We start from the raw sequence: 19,805 nt of genomic DNA, 5'->3' as shown, positions 1-19,805 counted from the left end.
TAGCTGGCTGTGGACCCTTCTCCTGCGGTAAGACCAACTCGCTACACGTGATACTCACGTCATTCTCAGCATCGTGGATGCTCCAGAGTGAATCCACCCTCAGCTCCAACTCCGCAACGCGGACCGTCAGGACCTTGAGGTGGATACACTTCCTGCAGATATAGTCGTCAGGGACACTGGTGTCGTCCCTGAGTTCCCACATGGTACAGGAGGAGCATAACACCCGACCGAGCTCTCCTGCCATGACTTAACCCTTAGATACACTTAAATTGGCAACAACAATGTTAAAAGTTACTCACTGTTATAGAAGAGAAAAAGAAAAGAGAAAAAGAGAAAAACTACTCACCAATCACCAGCCAATCACTTACCCTCTTGGCTGTGACGTCACCTTTTGATTTCTTTCTACTTCTTTTTTGCCTTCTCTCCCCGCTGTAGCTGCACAGGTACGCCTCTCGCTGCCGCTGGGCCTTTATAGGCCTCACCAACCACGCACTCCCGCCTCTCGGACTGCCTCCGCCTCTCGCTGCCGCTGGGCCTTTATAAGCCTCACCAACCACGCACTCCCGCCTCTCGGACTGCCTCCGCCTCTCGCTGCCGCTGGGCCTTTATAAGCCTCACCAACCACGCACTCCCGCCTCTCGGACTGGATAACCTCTTGTTGGCTGGCGTAGACACGATGGTAAGTACATCAGGGAATCTAATACGGTCAGTGATCTCCTGGACTAGTTTTGACCACGTGGATGGGTCGGAGAAGAATTTTCTTAGATTTTTTTCCCCCCAATAGGCCTGGGTTTTTATGTTTTTTTTGCCTCTCCCAGGAGATCGCATGGCTCTGGGTGGGGCGGAGTGTAGAATGTTGCGATACATGAGGTATTTCAGTTGTGTGGGGCAGACTGGTTGGGCCGGATGCATTTTACCTGTCCGCCATTGTTCATAGGTTTATATGTAACCTTCAGGGCTACTGACTGAGGGCCGTGGATATGATGGGCCAAAATGGCCTCCTTCTGTACTATAGATTCCTGTTTGTTTGTTTCTAAATGGAAATGGCAGAATCAGCAATAGCTGCCGTGGGAAAGAGAGAAAAAAAACTGAAAAAGGAGAAAAAATATATGGGCAGAGGTTACGCTCTGAAATTGTTGAACTCGATGTCGAGTCCAGAAGGCTGTAAAGTTCCTAAACGAAAGATGAGGTGCTGTTCCTCGAGCTGACATTGAGCTTCATTGGAACAGTGCAGGAGGCCGAGGGCGGAGAGGTCAGAGTGGGAGTGGAGCGGAGAATTAAAGTGACAGGCGACCGGAAGCTTGAGGTCACGCTTACAGACTGAATGGAAGTGTTCTGCAAAGCGGTCAATCAATCTGTGTTTGGTCTCCCCAATGTAGAGGAGACCACATGGTGAGCAGTGTGTGTGTGTGTGTGGACAGGAGCGAGCAGCAAAGAGGTTGTTCATTCATTAACGGCAGCGTGTAGATACAAAGTGAAGAGCAGCATCTGCTGGCAAGGCAAGCATACTACACCTGGTATTCCCAGGCGCTCTCCCGTCTCCGATCCTGAGATCACGTGCATCGAGTAGTGTGTCCACAGGCATCTGCCAACTGGCATTCCCTTTCCCTGAAGGCTTAAGGGCCAAAATTGAGCCCCGCCCCAAATGGGGCACACCTACAGGTTTTAATGTTTTACTCCACCCCACTCCATGGGGCGGAGAATCCAGAAATACAGGACTTGGAATTTTTTTTTTGGTCGGGGCGGAAGTGCAGTTGGGGCGGGACAGCCGTCACTCCGAGTCATCAGCACCGCGCTGATGATGTCACATCGTCCCTCCCCTTCAGTTAAAGGGGCGGGCCACTGCGAACTCTGCAAAGTTTTTAAGTTCGGACCACTGGGCCACCAGGGAGGGTTTCGGCCGGGCCAGCGGCTTGGCACCCAAGACGGAGCGCCAGGCTTCCTGTTGGCGGCCATGGCCGACAAAAAATAAAATGGAGTCACCGGCAGTGCGACCTCCCCTTTAAAGGCGGACGCGCCACCCAGCCACAGCCAGCCCCCTGCCGGGGAAAGTCAGTGGCACCGTCACTCCCGCGGGGCAATTTCCCATGGGGGGTAGAAAGGGGGTCGCTGCCGGTCCCGGGGCAATTTTGGACGGGGTCGGTCCATTCATCCACCCCCAGTCAGTAAGGCCTCGCCACTCCATTCCCGCCTGTTAGAGGCGGTAATGGAGCTTATGAAGGGGAGCTATAATCGCCTCTCTGCGATTATTTAAAATGTCTATGACTCTGGGATGTGGCGGTAAAGGAAAGTGGGAAAAATTGTGTGTGCAAGAGATTTTCTTTATTAGGATTTACTTAAAAGATTTCAAGTTCAGCAATGGAGGTGGTGTGTTCTGGTATTTAGGGGGGGGTTAAGTGACAAGTCTCAAGTATTTTGAGAATTTGGAGGACCAGGAAATAATACCAGCAGAAAAATTCAGTTCCTTTGAAAATGGGCTTCCTGTGCTATCCTTTAGATCCTCCCCACCCCCTCTTACTGCAGAGAAAATTGTACAAACAGCCCAGAAAACAGATTTATTGACAGTCCCAAATAACTTGCATTGTAATACAGCTGCACTCTAAAACCAGTCGGAGCAGGCCGGGGAGCGGAAGGAGCAGTGCGGCGGCGTACCACTCCAGGGAGCAGCACGTGCTGGAGCAGGAGAGCAACGGCAGTGAAAAAGGACATCACCAAGGTCCAGGTCGGTGATTGGAGCGTGGGTAGGTACAGCAGGAGCGGCGAGAGATTATAGAGGGACGTAATCGGGGCCCAGGAGAGGCGTGAGTCCAGGGACAGCACGGGCCCAGTCCACACTGCGATGTGTGTGTGCACTCGGTCCGTGCAGCACAGCAGGTCTCCAGTCATCTTGGCTAATCCTTGCTACTGGACCAAGACCCAGCTCTGTCAAGCCCACGTGGTGGCTGGTGTGCAACGGCCACCCCACGTTAAAAAAAATCCACGCACAGGCATCTTCCACCCTTCAAGATTTCGTTCGGACCTAAAATTCCAGGTCCAAAATCATTGAAACACCTGTGAACTTTCTGATGTGGAAGCAAGTCATCCTCGGTTCAAGGGACTGCCTATGATGATGAAAACCAGACACAAATTACAAACTATGGACAGTCTGGGGCTCGGGGGAACGATAGTGCGTGGGGGAACGGAATGAGGAGTGGGAGATATGGTGAATGAAGGCCGGGGCGAATTGGGGGGGGGGGGGGGGAAGAGAAGGGGGAAGGAAGAGATAGGTAATGGGGGTTTGTAATCAGACCATCACATGATCAAACTTCCAGGAAAGCCTCCAACTAGTTAGCAACACTAGACATCTCGCTCCACTAGTACATCAGGTAGTGGTGAGCTAACAGCTCCCGACTGAAACCCTCAGCACTTCAAACATTAGCGGCTGCAGCACACTGCGTAGTTTTGGTCTCCTTATTTAAAGGAAGGATATACTTGCATTGGAGGCTGTTCCGAGAAGGTTCACGAGGTTGATTTCCGAGATGAAGGGGTTGTCATACGAAGAAAGGTTGAGCAGGTTTAGAAGAATGAGAGAGGTGATCTTATTGAAACATACAAGATACTGCGGGGGCTGGACAAGGTAGATGAAGAGAGGATGTTTCCCCTCATGGGGGAATCTAGAACTAGGGGCAATTTCAGAATAAGGGGTCGCCCATTTAAGACAGAAATTAGGATTTTCTTCTCCGAGGGTTGTGAATCTTTGGAATTCTTTGCCCCAGAGAGCTGTGGAGGCTGGGTCATTGAATATATTTAAAGGTGTAGATCAACAGATTTTTGAATGATAAAGGAGTCAATGGTTATGGGGAACAGGCAGGGAGGTGCAGTTGAGGCCAGGATCAGATCACCCATGATCTTAGTGAATAGCATAGCAGGCTCGAGGGGCCGAATGGCCAGCTCCTGCTCCTATTTCTTATGCTCTTATGATGCAAGGGGGCTCTGGGCAGAGGTCTGCAGGATATTTAATTCCCCACTCCCACCATTTGGTTGGAATATCCCAGTCACCCCGGCCCTGTGCATGCTGTCAACATAGCAGAACCCAGCAACAGGACTTCTCTCCCTCAATGGAAAAGAGCCCCAAAATGGCAATGAACTGGGAAACCCAACAAACAGAAAATGACCTGAAATCACATCCCACTGGCAGGGCTCCTGATTTGTGCACAATCCCAGATGAGGGTAGGAAAAACAGGAAGTTGATGTAGCCAGTTCTGGAATATTTTGCTCATCTGGATTACTGTACATACAATGACCAGTGAAAATAAGGACACCTCATACAAATCCCTAATTTAAGGGTTTAATTCTATTACAACCTGCTGACAGGCCTCCTGCAATCTTTACCTCTCTTGCATCCGCCACCCCCGACTGCCTCGTGCGTCTTTGTGCTTTGCCACCAAATTCAAATCCCCTCAGAATGGCGTCCCTTGACCTTCTGGACAGCGCCATGGCCCCTTTCCCTCCTCACTTCCCCCTCCACCGCAGCCTTGATCCGAGGCTCCATCTGCTGTTGGGACTTGGTGCCAGTTCCGGTGTTTAGGCTGCCCCAAGCCTGCACTCCCATCCCAACCCTCGGGCTCAGCTGCCGCTTTCTGCCCCAATCCCCTTACTTCCCTTCTCCGTGGGGGCACCATGGTTCTGAATTCCCGCTGCCCTCGCGCTCCCATCCGCAAGGCTGCCCTGCCTGGAAATACCAGGTGCGGTTTCCATAGCAGCTGGCAGTTACGCACCAAAACAGGTCATGTGAGATACTGCAGATTAGGTCTGATTTTGACAAAGGAACTAGTTTGACACCTACAGTAGCATCTTTTAAGACAGTTACCAATTATTAACTATTGGTGCTAATTACATTTTTTTAATAATTAGAAAATGCAACATGTTAACTTTCTTGCTAGCAGTAAATCCACCTCCTTCCTGGGAACATATTCTCACTTTGATGATTAAGTTGCATGTTTCAGTGGCCTGATTGATTACTGTCTTTGGCCAGCAGTGGGTAAATTATTGCCAATCATCAGATTGTTTCTGAAATGGATTAGAAAGATTTTGAAAGGGAAACGACAGGTGAATTAATGCTGCTGTCTTTTCAGATGCTAGCAATCTAGTGTGTATTCCTTTATTCCATCATTAGTAATGCAACCGGTTTTACCTTCCATCTTTCTAAAGTTGCCCTTTTTGAGTGGACATGGAAGGAACAACATCTCCTGGGCTTCCTCCACGGCTGGGAGTCCCATCGGATGGAAACAAGCTGCTGCCAGTGCCAGCTGTGAGTGGGTAGCACACTTGCCTCAGAGTCAGAAGGTTGTGGGTTCAAGTCCCACTCCAGAGACTTGAGCGCAGAAATCTAGTTGGACACTTCAGGGCAGTGCTGAGGGAGTGCTGCACTATCGGAGGTGCCGTCTTTTAGAGACGTTAACCCGAGGCCTGTCTGCTCTCTCAGGTGGACGTAAAAGATCATGGCACTATTTTGAAGAACAGATGGAGAGTTATTCACGGTGCCCTGGCCAATATCTATCCCTCAATCAACATAACAAAAACAGCTTATCTAGTCATCATCACACTGTGGTTTGTGGGAGCTTGCTGTGCGCAATTTTGGCTGCCCGCATTTCCCACATTACAACAGTGACCATACTCAAAGTACTTCATTGGCCGTAAAGTGCTTTGAGACATCCGGTGGTCGTGAAAGGCACTATATAAATGCAAGTCTTTCTTTCCCAGCAAGATTGCCCATTTCCCCAACAGGAATGTTCCCGCACTAGTGCTCGAGAGATTAAGAAAAATCACTGCCATAAACATAAGATCCACTGCTCCTGTCCAGGGGGCAACAGGGATAGATGACCAATAGCAGAACTCAAAGCAAGGGCCAGTAGAAAATAAAACACTCACCCACTCAATCACCCAAAATGTTACTGATTACATTGTATATAAAATGAAAAACATGACAAAGCTGTAGCAGCATATCAAAATTTTATTAAAGATAGTACAAAGAGTAACAGTGTTTAAATGTTCGACACTGACAAATGTTCTGGTTCAGTCTTTATCCCATGCTGTGAATTTTCTACGTTATTTTTTGTGTCAAGCAGGATCAATCTTACTTGTCTAACCCTGAAAGTGATTGTGCTCTTTTGTTGACACAGCTCAATGCAAAGGAGGAATTCTTCAATTAATCAGAAGATTTGTCAACTTAGATTGAACTGTAGTAAACATCTCAACAATAAAAATCTACAGGGGACAGGGAACTTTTGCTGGAAAGACACTGCACTTGCAGAGCTACCCACCAGGTTCTGGAAGTTTAAAAGCCACTCATTAACCCCTATTTAAAAAAAAAACATTTATAGTGGTCCACTTCTCCCAAGATGAATGCAGACTGCCATCCTGTGGTGAAAACACTTTGCTTCTTGGGTCATGTTTCCATTCAGCAAGTTGAGAGCAGTGCAGCAGAGCTTAGTTTAGATGCAACAGACCAGGCGTGAGAATAACATTAGAGATAACGTTTCAATGCTGTAAAAAAAAAACAGGATATGGGAAAAAGTTGGCTGTAGAGCACATATCTGCAAAATCCATCAAGTTACATTGAAATGTGAGCCTATTTTTAAATAAACGTCCACTGGCAGTCAAACTTCATTCCTCGACTCAACAGTAAGTCTATCCAACATCCTTAGCCATTCCCAACCATATGGAGTCTCAGGAAAGGTGTGATTCCAGTCACGTGACACCACTGACCTTGGGACTACCAGTAAGTAAAACTGGATTTAAGTTTTCAACCAGAAAATATGCAGCGTCTATTAGAAATAACTGGCCTGAACCACGAGTTGCAAGACCGTTGATGTAATGGTTCAGTTGCTACGCAAGCCACTCAAACCCTGCACTGATAATTTAAGAAGTTAATCATCTTGATTGTGTTACAGCTTTGCAATACTTCAAGCCAGCTATTTCTCATTAGAAAAATGGTACCGGAGAATCATACCCAAGAGGGCCGGCATTGGCTTATTCAGACATATCAGAATGGCACAAGGAGCCATATGGTTTGTCAAATGAGGCTACACTGTTGGACTAACTGCCAGGTCATAGTAACAGTAATATAAGCCCAGTGGCAAAAGAACCAGAGGGGGGATGAGGAGAAATATTTTTTACAGAGTTATGATGATCTTGAAAGGGTTGTGGAAGCAGATTCAATAATAGCTTTCAAAACATTGGATATATACCTGAAAAGTAAAAATATGCAGGGCTCTGGAGAAACAGAGGGAGTGCAATTACTTGGATCGCTCTTTCAAAGAGCCAGCACAGGCCGATGGGCCAGATAGCCTCCTTCTGCGCTCTAAGACTATAATTCCAGTGGGTACAGTACAGTGCAGGCCAGAATGGTCCCAGTTTGTGCCGAGTTTGCTGATCACAGCCGAGGAAGCAGCTGGGAGAATGGAATAGGACTCTACATCCTTGGGGATGGGCTGCGCTCCCTCCATAGGGCTGCTGACATTCATTTAAGAAAAAGTAATGAAAAGTCGGGTGTTCTTTCTCTCTCCTGCAAAGTGCATTGGGACATCGTTCTATGCTGTAGTTGCTCTCTATATGAATGGAGGTTTTGTCGTTACTTCACCAGCCCCACGTCTGGGGGAAAAAACGCAACTAAAAATGAACCATCAACCTTTCGTGATTGTGGAATGATCATTAAAAAAAGGACGAGTGAGGTGGTATTAACTTCAAGAGAAATCCGTTGAAACTGTGCAAACAGACTCTAAACACGTAGTTATCTGAAAACAAGCATAGAACAAGATATATTACACAAAATTGGGGCTCATGGAATTGGGGTAATACATTAGGAATAAAAGGGTCATTTTCGGGTTGGCAGGATGTAACTAGTGAGGTACCACAGGGATCAATGCTTGGGCCTCAGCTATTCACAATCTGTGTCAATGACTTAGATGAGGGGTCCGAGTGTAATGTATCCAAGTTTGCTGACGATACAAAGTTAGGTGGGACAGTAAGCTGTGAGGAGGGCACAAAGAGGCTACAAAGGGATATAGACAGGTTAAGTGAGTGGGCAAGAACATGGCAGATAGAATATAACGTGGGGAAATGCAAAGTTATCCACTTTGGTATGAAAAATAGAAAAGCAGAATATTTTCTAAATGGTGAAAGACTGGGAAATATTTACATTCAGAGGGACCTGTACATGAATCACAGAAAGTTAACATGCAGGTACAGCAAATTAGTAAAGGAAATTGTATGTTAGCCTTTATTACAAAAGGACTGGAATACAAGAGAGTAAAAGAAGTCTTACTACAACTATAAAGGACCTGGAGTGTTGTGCAGTGTCGGTCTCCTTACCCAAGGAAGATATACTTGCCAGAGAGGGAATGCAATGAAAGTTCACCAGACCGATTCCTGGGGGGGGGGGGGGGGGGAAATTGTCATGTGAAGAGAAATTGAGTAGACTGGAGTTTAGAAGAATGAGAGGTGATCTCATTGAAATATACAACATTCTTAAAGGGCTTGATAGAAATTTACAGCACGGAGGTATGCCATTTCGGCCCATTGTGTCTGTGCCGGTGTTCCCATGCGTCTGCTGCCTTGTCCATCTGGATGGAAGAGGTCGTGGGTTTGGGAGGTGCTGCCGAAGAAGCCTTGGCAAGTTGCTGCAGTGCATCTTGTAGATGGTACACACTGCAGCCACGGTGCGCCAGTGGTGGTGGGAGTGAATGTTTAAGGTGGTGATGGGGTGCCAATCAAGTGGCTGCTTTTTCCTGGATGGTATCGAGCTTCGAGTGCTGTTGCAGCTGTACGCATCCAGGCAAGTGGAGAGTATTCCATCACACTCCTGACTTGTGTCTTGTAGACGGTGGAAAGGCTTTGGGGAGTCAGGTGGTGAGACACTCGCCGCACATTACCCAGCGTCTGACTTGCTTGACAGGGTAGATGCTGGGATGTCTAGAACTAGGGTTCACAATCTCAGAATAAGGGGTCGGCCATTGAGACAAGGAGAAATTTCTTCACTCAAAGGGTTGTGCATCATCAGAATTCTCTACCCCAGAGAGCTGTGGATGTTTAGTTGTTGAGTATATTCAAGATAGAGATTGATAGATTTTTGGATACTAAGGGAATCAAGGGATATGGGGATAGTGCAGGAATGGGGAGTTGAAGTAGCAGATCAGCCATGATCTTATTGAATGGCAGAGTAGGATCGAGGGGCCAAATGGCCTGCTCCTGCTCCTTATGTTATGTTCAGAAGGCATGGATTTAAGGTGAGTGGCTAAGATTTGGAATGCACTGCTTGATGGGGTGGTGGAAACAGATTCAATAGTAACCTTCAAAAGGCAATTGGACAAATACTTGGAAGGAGAAAAATTTGCAGGGATATGGGGAAAGAGCAGAGGAGTGTGACTAACTGGATTGCTCCTCGAAAGAGCTGGCGCAGACTTAGTGGGCCGAATGGCCTCCTTCTGTGTCGTACTATTCTATGATTATGCCTGACTTTACAGACCTAGTGAGTGAAATCTAAGCTTAAAACGTCAAACCTAACCAGAGAAGGGAAATGGGGAAAGATAATCACTAAGAAATCAACATCTAACAGTACCACTAAGGTGAATGAGAATTTCTAGCCAGGCAATAAGTACAGTCTGTACTTACACAGGTATCTACTGCAGTGGTAAACAGTGCTCATGTATGTATCTAGTCACCTTGTTCACACTGTATGGCGCTGGAAGAGAGAAACAGTACATTTTTGTGTCAATACAAACGCTCATGCAGTTTGTCTGCAATGCCAACAACCAATCATTTAAACTTAGTTTCAAATTTGTACGGTTATTTAATAGTGATTTGCAGGCTCCCTGATGCAATAAATTTAATGCATGGAAACACGGAGAAAGCAAATCTCAGGTCTGATCGCCAATCGGTGCCAAGTTTGCAGACGTCAGTCAGAGTAATGATTGGGGGGATGTTATCATTGACTGCAGCATTCTGGGCTAGAGAAAGGAAATAAACTAGCCGGAGTTCCCACTCTGGATACTATCTGGCCACCCTTGTTGGAAACCGCATGTGTGGGAATAGGACCAGGCCTGGTTTTGATACCTCGCCACAGTCACGCAGCCTGCCAACATTATCCAAGCGCATGGAGAACCCGAGATAAGGCAGGGTCGTCAGCGCGGCTTAAAACTTGTCCAGGATAAATCACCCCCTCTCAGTGGAGGGAAAAATTGTAGAGATGGAGGTCATGTTTGTTTATTGATCCCAAATGTAACGGGTCTTCTAAAAGTCCACAATTTATGTAATTACCAGTGATTGATACATTCACAAAAGATAACCAGAGGCTGTGAAACTTACCAATTACGCTCCAAACAACTGCGTCCACTCTATGGCAACAGTGGGTAATGCAGAATCTGCTTAAACATGCCAGATACAACAAGTTTATTAAAAAAAACAACTGGTCAATTGCTGCAGAGAGCGCTTTTTGAGTATAACAGAGTATTGCTTTATGTATTCAGTTACAACACTGGTTAGGATGCTTTGCTACAATATGGAACTAAATTAAGTTTAATTTCCAACTATATGCAGCTAGTTCTGCACACATTTTTCAGAGAGCACAAAAAATACAACACAAAGATCCCTCAGATCCTCAGTTTTCGCTCTAACCTGTAGTGCACATTTACACGAGGAAAGGTTTCTTTTTAAACCAAGGATTCAACATTACATGTTTTTGAATGCGAAGGTTTTGAGCTGCCCACTACGAGAGGGGTGGGTTTTGCTGTGGTGAGGTACCTGTGGATCGAGACAGGGGATTGAAATAGTTGACCCACTTTTAAAATTTGATGTTGAATATTTGGTGAAAACGTTTTGATCGCTCGAGGCATTTTCATAAACACTGCATCTATTCCAATCAAAACAAACGCGCCTGCAGGGTGAAAGACAAGCTCAAAGTATAGCAGGTCATAACTGGGAGTCCACTTCAGGTAATTTGTTAGTTAAAAGTCCTTCCACTGAAAGCTACTAAACAGCACAAAATATATATTCCTAACTCAAAACAGTTTTTGTTGAAGCTATTTTGTTCCACGTCAACTTCAAATAAATTTCTGCCCCCTAATCATGTTTTCACGCCGTCTTTCTGTAATTTTATTGAACAAAATTAATTCATTAGATAATCTTGGCCATCAGACATTTACAGCACGAGAAGGCCATTTAGCCCATCATGTCCGTGCTGGCTGACAAAAAGCTACCCAGCCTAATCCCACTTTCCAGCTCTAGGTCCGCAGCCCTGTAGGTTACAGCACTCAAATTCTCATCCAAGTACTTTTAAAATGTGATGAGGGTTTCTGCCTCTACTACCCTTTCAGGCAGAGAGTTCCAAACACCCACCACCCTCTGGGTGAAAAAAGTTCCCCAAACACTGACACCAAATCAGCGAGGCTTCAAAGTACGGCCTGATCTTACTGGCAATGTGAGTATGAGAAAGCAAACAAAAATCTGACTTCGTGAGCTGTTAATTATCACTTTCTTAACCAGAAAATTGACCTGTTAGGAGCACCTGCGGGCACACAATGCTTCTGGTTTTATATCGATGCAATCACTTGCTGAATGATATACAAGTGCATGATTATGGATTAAGCTTAAAGTACACAACTTATTTTGCATTAAACTGGGATGGGAAAGTTCACCTTTAATTGGGACTTGGCTTTAAGAATTCAAACTACAAGTCAAATTCAATTAAAGACCGAATCACACCGTGCGCAATAGATACAAATTCAACAGCCTTTACAATGTAAGTTTTTTTAAATGAAAATAATTCAATTTTAAAACTAGTGGGGGATTATGATAAATATTCTGCAGTGTCTGGTCACCTAACCTAGTTTTCGGAGAGTTGCACCAACTTTGAAGATCGCTACATGGTGATTTAGCAGTGTATGGCTTTCTTTTTTTTTTTAAAACCAAAAAGTCGAAATTAGTGGGAACAAAATGATCGCAAGTGTGAAAGATGTGCTCTCAAGCGTGGGTTAGAAAATTACCCTAGTCTTGGTTGTTTTCCCCCCAGAAACATCCTTAATCTTTAGGATGTTGCAGATTATACACAGGATAAAATCTTTATTTAATGGTTATTGAGCAATGAGGCATTATAATTGTATGAACAATTGTACTGTTGTCCATGCTCCCAACTTTTAGGGAAAGTGAAACTCAATATTGTGATATATATATATATATATAAAAAATATAGTTTGGATTTATAAATTATGGAAAATTCAAAACAGCTCTAAAACTGGCAAATCCGTTGTACTTTTAAAATGTAAATTAGTGACAGATCTTGATTTAAATTTAGTTTTTTTTCCAGATTATGAATATATTGTCTATTTTATTTGATGTAGGTTACACAAACCAGCTAAAAGCAATCTGTGGAATAAAGTTTCAAGACTCTCAGCAACTGTTAGATGGTAGAGATTGGAAAGTCTAACCACTTTTTGTGGAAAATCAGTTGAGAATTTTAAAACATTAGAATTTATCTGCAAAAATTGATTAAAAAAACTGATGGAGAAACTTCAGTCAAAACATGCTAAATTTGGACACAGATATACATAAATACTTTAATTTCAGACTTTTTAAATCTATAAATATCCAGCAATTAGATCAAAATCCTCTAATAACCTCAGAACAATCATTGCATCAACCAAATATATGATTAATATACTTAACAAGAATGCCTAGGATAGATGATAGAAAATAATGATTTCAAGGTTCTAATCCCATGTCTACAGGTGCATTCCTCAACACTTACTAATACTTGCACAGGAATTAATTGGGCAGGATGTGTCAGCCCCCTGAATTATATCTTAGCTCATTCATCACTCCCGTGATCCATAACTCTGAGTGATGTATTCAGTTTTTTGAATGAAATTTCTGGATTTCGGCATGCATTGTGTTGGACCACAAATACTTATTTTAAGGAACACATGCACAAAATCCATCCATATTTCACAGAAATATAGATCAAACATGCAGTTCCAATCTTGTTTAGAAACACCATTTAGAAAGGGTCCAAATCAAAATTCAATATTTAAAATATGTTTTCCCCCGTTATTCAGTGAAGTAAACTTCCTGAATTAAATAGTGTAGTGTTCCAGGAAACTATAGGAAATGATGGGCACATTAGCTTTAACAGAGAAAATGCTGGAAACACTCAGCAGGTCAGGCAACATCTGTAGAGAGAGAAACAGTTAACGTTTCAGGTGGATGAGTTTTCAGAACTGACGAAGGGTCATCGAACTGAAACGTTAACTTTCTTTTGCTCCCCACAGATGCTGCCTGACCTGCTGAGTATTTCCAGCATGTTCTGTTTTTATTTCAGATTTCTAGCATCTGCAGTATTTTGCTTTTATCTTTAAACTAGTTGCAACACTTTTTTTTTAAAATTTGAGATGCTCAGTACGTTAATCAGACATTAATTCCCAGGTCTATTTCTGGATGAGATGCCAAAACATACTATGTAGGTTGGGGAAAAACTTGGCACAGAAATTGTCTTACCATAAAACTCCAACAGCAGTCTCCTGTCCAGCCCCCACCTAGGATGTTGGTGTCATGACAACAGGTCAGGGCCAGCCTCAACCACGCTTCCCTGATAGTCAGGTGACAAAAGGATATTGGTTAAAACATAAGAGACTAGAACAGAGATACAATTTGTGGCTATTTACCAGAGTATTTAGTAACAGCAATACAAAGAAATTTCTCATCGTCTACACCCTATTGTTTACCTTGCAAACACAACTCTCCAACTTAAATATTTTTCTGTTTTTTTTTAAAAAAAGCTAAAAGGAAAAATAAGTGGTTAGAACTAATCAGTAGCCAATGACAAAGTGCACATTGGACAGGTCATAGCACAACTGTGCTATATGCTGCATTTATTCATAAATATTAGTTGAGGTAAATAGATCGGCACCAGGTATATTTTGTCTCATCTTTTTGGATAATTTTCAATTTTCAAAAAAAAAGATTCAAGAAGAAAACTGCCAGTCATGCCATTTTGTTCCAATCGATGAATGTTGTACAGAAATTATACTGTAGTAGCCAACCTTGTAATAGGGATGCCCCAAACAGACCTGTATCACAGAATCTTGGTTTATAGCACAATTTACCACAAAATGAAGGTTATTAATTCTGCATACCAGGTTATACAATGAGAAATTGTTTTCAATGATCAGCATTCAGTGCTTACCCCAGATATGTAAAATTTTTTAACGGATGACAGTGAAATAACCAATCTACTGTGACCATCACAAAAGGCTTTTGTTTGTACTACCATATCTGTTTATGAATGCAACCTGGACCGTTACAGCAAAATGTACCTGGCAAGAGATTTTTATTTGTATTAGCAAGTTATCAAAAAAATTTGCCATCCCTATTTGGCCATTTTAATATTGCCAGTATATTTTCAGTAATACAGTATTTGAGACTGGCAGATTCAGAAACGGCACTAACTAGGACAAAAAGACCTTCAAATGTATGCAGTTCAGAGATTTAAATTGTCTTTGCATGCTGTTATTCTCAAAAGTACACACTTCAGTTGATCAAAATCAAATAGCATTTGGTAAACTTGGCACACGTGCATGAAATCTGAATACAGAGTCAGAGGATTGAAGGTATCAGATTTTTGTCGTTGACCGGTTTGATTCGACTAATGTTATTTTTGCACCAAGAGTTGACAGATCTAATGAAACCAATGGGAGGTTTCTGCCAATTACATATATTCTAAAAGATTAGTCAATTCAAGGATAGCCTTCATTCCCATTACCAACAAGCTGGATAAAGATGCAAAACTGCTGTAAGTGAGTGATCAAACAAGGTACTTAAATGTTCTAAATCTGCAGTTGCAGAAACAATGCAACAACAGTTCCAACGCCATTCAGGGCACAGGCGATAAATACCTTTTTTCCCATTCTTCCTCATGCACACTAACATTTTGGGGAATAATCTGTTATTTTTAAATACTGAACTGAAAATAACTGCACTACATAATTCATTTGATTCACTTTTGTTGGAAGCAAACAGATTCCTACAACTTAACCAGGCTTCTGAATTAAAACTGGGTAGCTGGAATATTAGAGCCTTGTCTAATTAATACCGTACACTGGGAGCGAGCGCCACACAGGTGCTGGCTGGGCCCAAGTGAGATGACCACTAAGAAGTGCAGCCCTCCATTTTGCTTTGCGCCAGCTAGTTTAACAGAAGCCAATGAGAAACCAGAGCAGGTTTCCTCAATCACTAAACCGCTAACCACAGCAGTCAGATGCTGAGAAGCAATACTTCAATGTTAGAAGACACTTATGTAAAACACTGCCGTCCCATCCTTTACAACAATGCAAGCAAACCGTTCCTGCTAACTTCACTCTGAAAATGTTCCTCCTTAGCAATACAACAGCTACATTAAACTCTCGACAGGAGACCGCAGGTGGAATCCTAGTCTTCAATTGCATTTTGGCTTCACGAGGCTGCCGAGTGCAACCAGCTTGGGGGAAACCTGCCACACAACTCAAACGCGCAGTAGGGTTACCCGGAGCAACAAAGTCAGAACCAAGGCAGTCACTTTCTACAAGTTTTTCCACAATAACTGTCAACACGGGGGGGGGGGGGGGGGGGGGAGGGGCGGGCACAAAATTGAATGTAAATGGCATAGGCCCACAGAAAGGTCAGTCTCTCAGGCCAGCTAGTTTTTTTTTAAGTATTCGGCTTATACCTGGCGGCACTCCAACGTTAGCAGAGTAATAAACTAACCAACTCCAATTCAGTTTGTTGTGGTTCACTTTTCATCTAACTTTCCTTCGCATCCAACTTGAAAAATATTTTTTAAATTGCTTCTTTCTACTTAATCTTTATGCTTTATTTTACTTTTTTTTAAAAACTCCCACTTTTCCCGGCTTCCTTGTGTGTCTGATTGGGTTTTTTGGGGAAAAAAAAAGTGGCCGCAATTTTTAAAAACTATGGGTTTCATTACCTCTCAGGTTTTAAAAGCAAGTTTCTGATCTATATAAAGCCCAAAACACAACAACCTGTATTTATATAGCGCCTTTAACATAGTGAAACATCCCAAGGCGCTTCACAGGAGCACTAATCAAAATATTGGAAGCTATATTTTTTTTTAAACTCTCAAATCATAATGCCAGATTTCAAATACTTGTAAATGGAAAAATTATGGACATTAATACGAAAGCCCAAATATATTTTAGGGGAAATGGAAGAAAGGATAATGAAAGATCAATTCATTCCATATATTTATCAGTTTCACAGATTTATGACAAATGAATTCAGTAAAGCGCATCTTAATGATTCACTAAGTTTAAAATAAATCAATTCCACTCTAGTATTTAATCTCCAACAACAAAGACAACCACTTGTTAACCTTATTTATAGCTGCCAAACATCCATAGTCTGAAGCGAATGCCTGAAACGCAAAAATACAACTTCCAATTATTTGCAGCATAGGATTAAGGAAAGAACAGAGTGTATGTGAACAGTTTCTCCCCCCCCCCCCCCCCGGAAGATAGTGACTAATGCCAGGGTATTGCTCCAAGCCCTGCAATATTTTACTGAAGTGGTCATTCTTTGAGTTAACCGGGCACTGAGTGTAGCCGGTTATTAGGAGTATAGAGCACAGCACAGTTCCTCTCCTTACCCGACTGCTCTAGTTTTCCTAGATGGGGATTACTGGGTAACAATTAGAAATGCGGATCAAACCTTCCCACACCTGAGGAGGACATTTTCAATTTTAGATTCCCCATTATCCTAATAGAGCGGAGTTAGTTTAGCAGACTGATGTGACTCAGTACCGTAACAAGCCTGCTGTTACTCTAAGATACATTATAAAAAGGTGAAAAACGCAAGACTTGCAATCCAATTCTAAAAAGTGAAAGAGTCTGTGAAGATACAAAGCCTCTGTTTAGACATCTTTAGATTACTTGCACCATTTGTTTGTGCAGTTCACTAAATATTACACAACTATTTTTCTCTATAGCAGAAAATACATACAAATACAAAATTCTTCTGTTGCAGTGTAGGACTTGTTTAATTTTTACTAATGCCAAGTTTCAAAGAATGACAGAGCTGGGGTACTTTTTGCAATATCTTATCTTTAAATGGATAATTTATACATTTATTGGTCCAACAATGACAGGATTCAAACATCTTGATTTACTTTTATAAGGAGCTAATGGAGGGCCTGGTTAATATAACAATCAGTCTCATGGTTTTAGCTCAGGAATTAATGTCAGTAATTTAGCTTTTTGGTTTTACTAAATTCCCAATAATTTCTTTGAGCCTTTCCCCACGAACTCAAAATTTCAATGCATTTCTCGCCCCTCCACTTTAACCTCCCACCATTTCTTGCTGACAGATTTAACGGCCCTCTACAGAACTCACTGTGGCACCAAACAACAGATGTAATTCAGGGCAACAAGCACTTTGACAGTCCTTCCCTTCTTGTGAGGAACCACTGTGCCTCAGAGGCATGATGGGGATAGAGAAATCGTGAAGGCACTTGGGTCTGTGCATACAGATAGTCAATGGGAAAAGAAGGGGAAGGGGAAGTGTCTCATTTTGTGAAGGATCTTGAGGGAGAAGGGTGGTTCCTTCTCATCTGAGCTGAGCAACAGATCATTACTTTTCCATTTATTCTGCTGTTTATCTTTTTATTCCTGTTTGTTGTGAGGGAGGTGCAGTTTACAGTTCTTAATACATGTAGGATCTTTAGGGAGAAGATTGCATTTCTTTTGTACTTTTATTTGTACAACAGAAAAAAAAATTAAAGATTGCTTTAAGAGTGGTCAGCTGCCAAATTGTAGTCATAGACCAACATCCAGGATATATCCTTGGAAGAGACAACTGTCTCACTTTATTGCCCAATGTTTATTTAACTTGAATTACATAACATTGTAGACAACCCAATTAACACAAATACCCTTCAATTACGATTCTGCACAGGAATTTTAAGTTTGGAATAAAGTCGCTGTTCTGTGCACTATGCCCAAGGCACCTATAGATGTCATGGGGTTCAGGTGATGCAACAAATGGCTTGACTTTTGCACTTGGTGGTACCATCTGAATCGATTACCCTGTGAACTCATTCTGTGTTATTATAATTAACAGACCAGATGGTAGATGTCTGGGGAGAACTGAAGCAGTTTATTCTCCAAATAGTTGTGTAAAGATATTGTTTCTTTCATTCAAATCTAAAGCACAAATATTAGGCAAATGTCAAAACATTCATGCCGCAAGTTATATTATTTATAGGGATTAGAAAATTATTAATGCCAGACAAATGAACTTAGCTTTCCTGGAGATATTCAAAGCTAACTAAATCAAAAATGTTTCAGAAAGGAGCAAGTGTCAACATATTTTTGTGAAGAAACCAACCTGTGGCAGGAGTTTCCACAGCTCCTAGTTCAATAATCTTGTTGCAAATATTACCACAGGCTCCTTTTTAGTGGTGCATATTTTCAGCTTTATGCTCACCACGATGCAACACTAAAAGTTAATCTGTGGAAATTCCTAAGGAACATCAATAACCTTTATTTATACTGTAGTAAGATTTTTTAAAATAAGATATCTCCTAAAACTATTTTAAAACAGGTGTAAACATATTAAACTTTCCCCCAGCCTTGAACCAATTCTTGAACTAGAGGAGTCAAAGGTTATGGGTAACGGGTAGGAAAGTGGAGTTGAGTCCATGATCAGATCAGCCGTGATCTTATTGAATGGCGGAGCAGGCTCGAGGGGCCCGTACTCCTGCTCCTATTTTTTATGTTCTTATGTAGCCTTAAGGACAAGTGTTTGTCAGTTTAAAAACATTGGAAACCAGGAAAAGGTTACTGGATTTAGCAAGTTCATCCTTTTTTGATAGATCAACCTCAACTACCACCCTCTTTACATGCATTTATAATCTTCAATGTTCTTTAAATGGTAACTTATTCCATATCTGTTGCTCTCTGAATTTCCGTATTTTCTTAATTTTCAATTCTGAACATCTGTCCCTTGGTATTCAAACCCTTCATTGCAGTAAACAAATTAATTTTTCATGAATCTTAACAGAGGCTGTTAGGCATTGAGTGCCCTTGATAACCTCAAGGAAGATGAGTTGACTATCTCTGTACAGACTTGCCCAACATCTTGAAAATCAATGAAGTGGAAATGGAATATTGCATTCCTATGGTCAAATGTTCTTCAAATATACATGAAAATATGAGAGTGTGACCCTGTCACTTGGAGAATCTAGCTCAAAACACAAACCCAATTCCTGGTTTGTACTAACAAATTCAGTTTGAAACAGCCACAAATTCTGGGCAAAGTCAAATCTAGCACTTGCAAAGCCAACAAGATTTTAGCATCAGAAACGCATCAATTTACTTCTGTGAACTACAAAAAAACACCAAGATACTCAGCATAGGCCAATAGCAACCCCAAAGTAAGCTATTCAGAAATAGTCCAACGTAATATACCAATTTATAAATTACAACCTAAACTAAAAACTAAATCATATCCAATATTCAAGACCACTTGTCAATAAAATTCCTGGATAAATAAATATGAAGCTGGTGATAAGTAGGGTACTTCTAACACTGAAAGCAAACAGTAACAATGCTGCAATGAATCGGAGTGATACCATTATACCATGTAGTTTGAGCTTTAATCAGAGCTCCTGGGATTCTGCAGCAAAGGGGACAAAATCATAGCATTTGAAACCTATATTTAATAAACCTCAATTTCATTGATTCCTCACAAATCCACTTTATTACTGAAAGAACTATAATTCCACT

The 19,805-nt window shown here is 42.3% G+C and overlaps 1 protein-coding gene across 2 annotated transcripts in view; it reads right to left on the bottom strand.

The window, feature by feature from the left end:
- Nucleotides 1-5,974: 5,974 nt before the first annotated feature.
- Nucleotides 5,975-19,805, bottom strand: part of LOC139279692 (heterogeneous nuclear ribonucleoprotein R) — a 34,460-nt gene continuing 20,629 nt past the window's right edge. The window contains exons 12-15 of one of the 2 annotated variants that reach the window (XR_011596510.1): nt 13,528-13,618; nt 10,345-10,400; nt 9,652-9,721; nt 5,975-6,525 (exon numbers count right to left, since the gene is read on the bottom strand). The gene's annotated coding sequence lies outside the window, so the exon portion shown is untranslated. The remainder of the gene's footprint in view (nt 6,526-9,651; nt 9,722-10,344; nt 10,401-13,527; nt 13,619-19,805) is intronic. The other variant, XR_011596511.1, reaches the window with a different exon arrangement.

The sequence above is a fragment of the Pristiophorus japonicus genome, chromosome 14 (genome assembly GCF_044704955.1).
Source record: "Pristiophorus japonicus isolate sPriJap1 chromosome 14, sPriJap1.hap1, whole genome shotgun sequence".
Lineage (NCBI taxonomy): Eukaryota > Metazoa > Chordata > Chondrichthyes > Pristiophoridae > Pristiophorus > Pristiophorus japonicus.
Note: the sequence above shows the minus strand (reverse complement) of the source record. Positions and strands in the feature narration are given on the sequence as shown.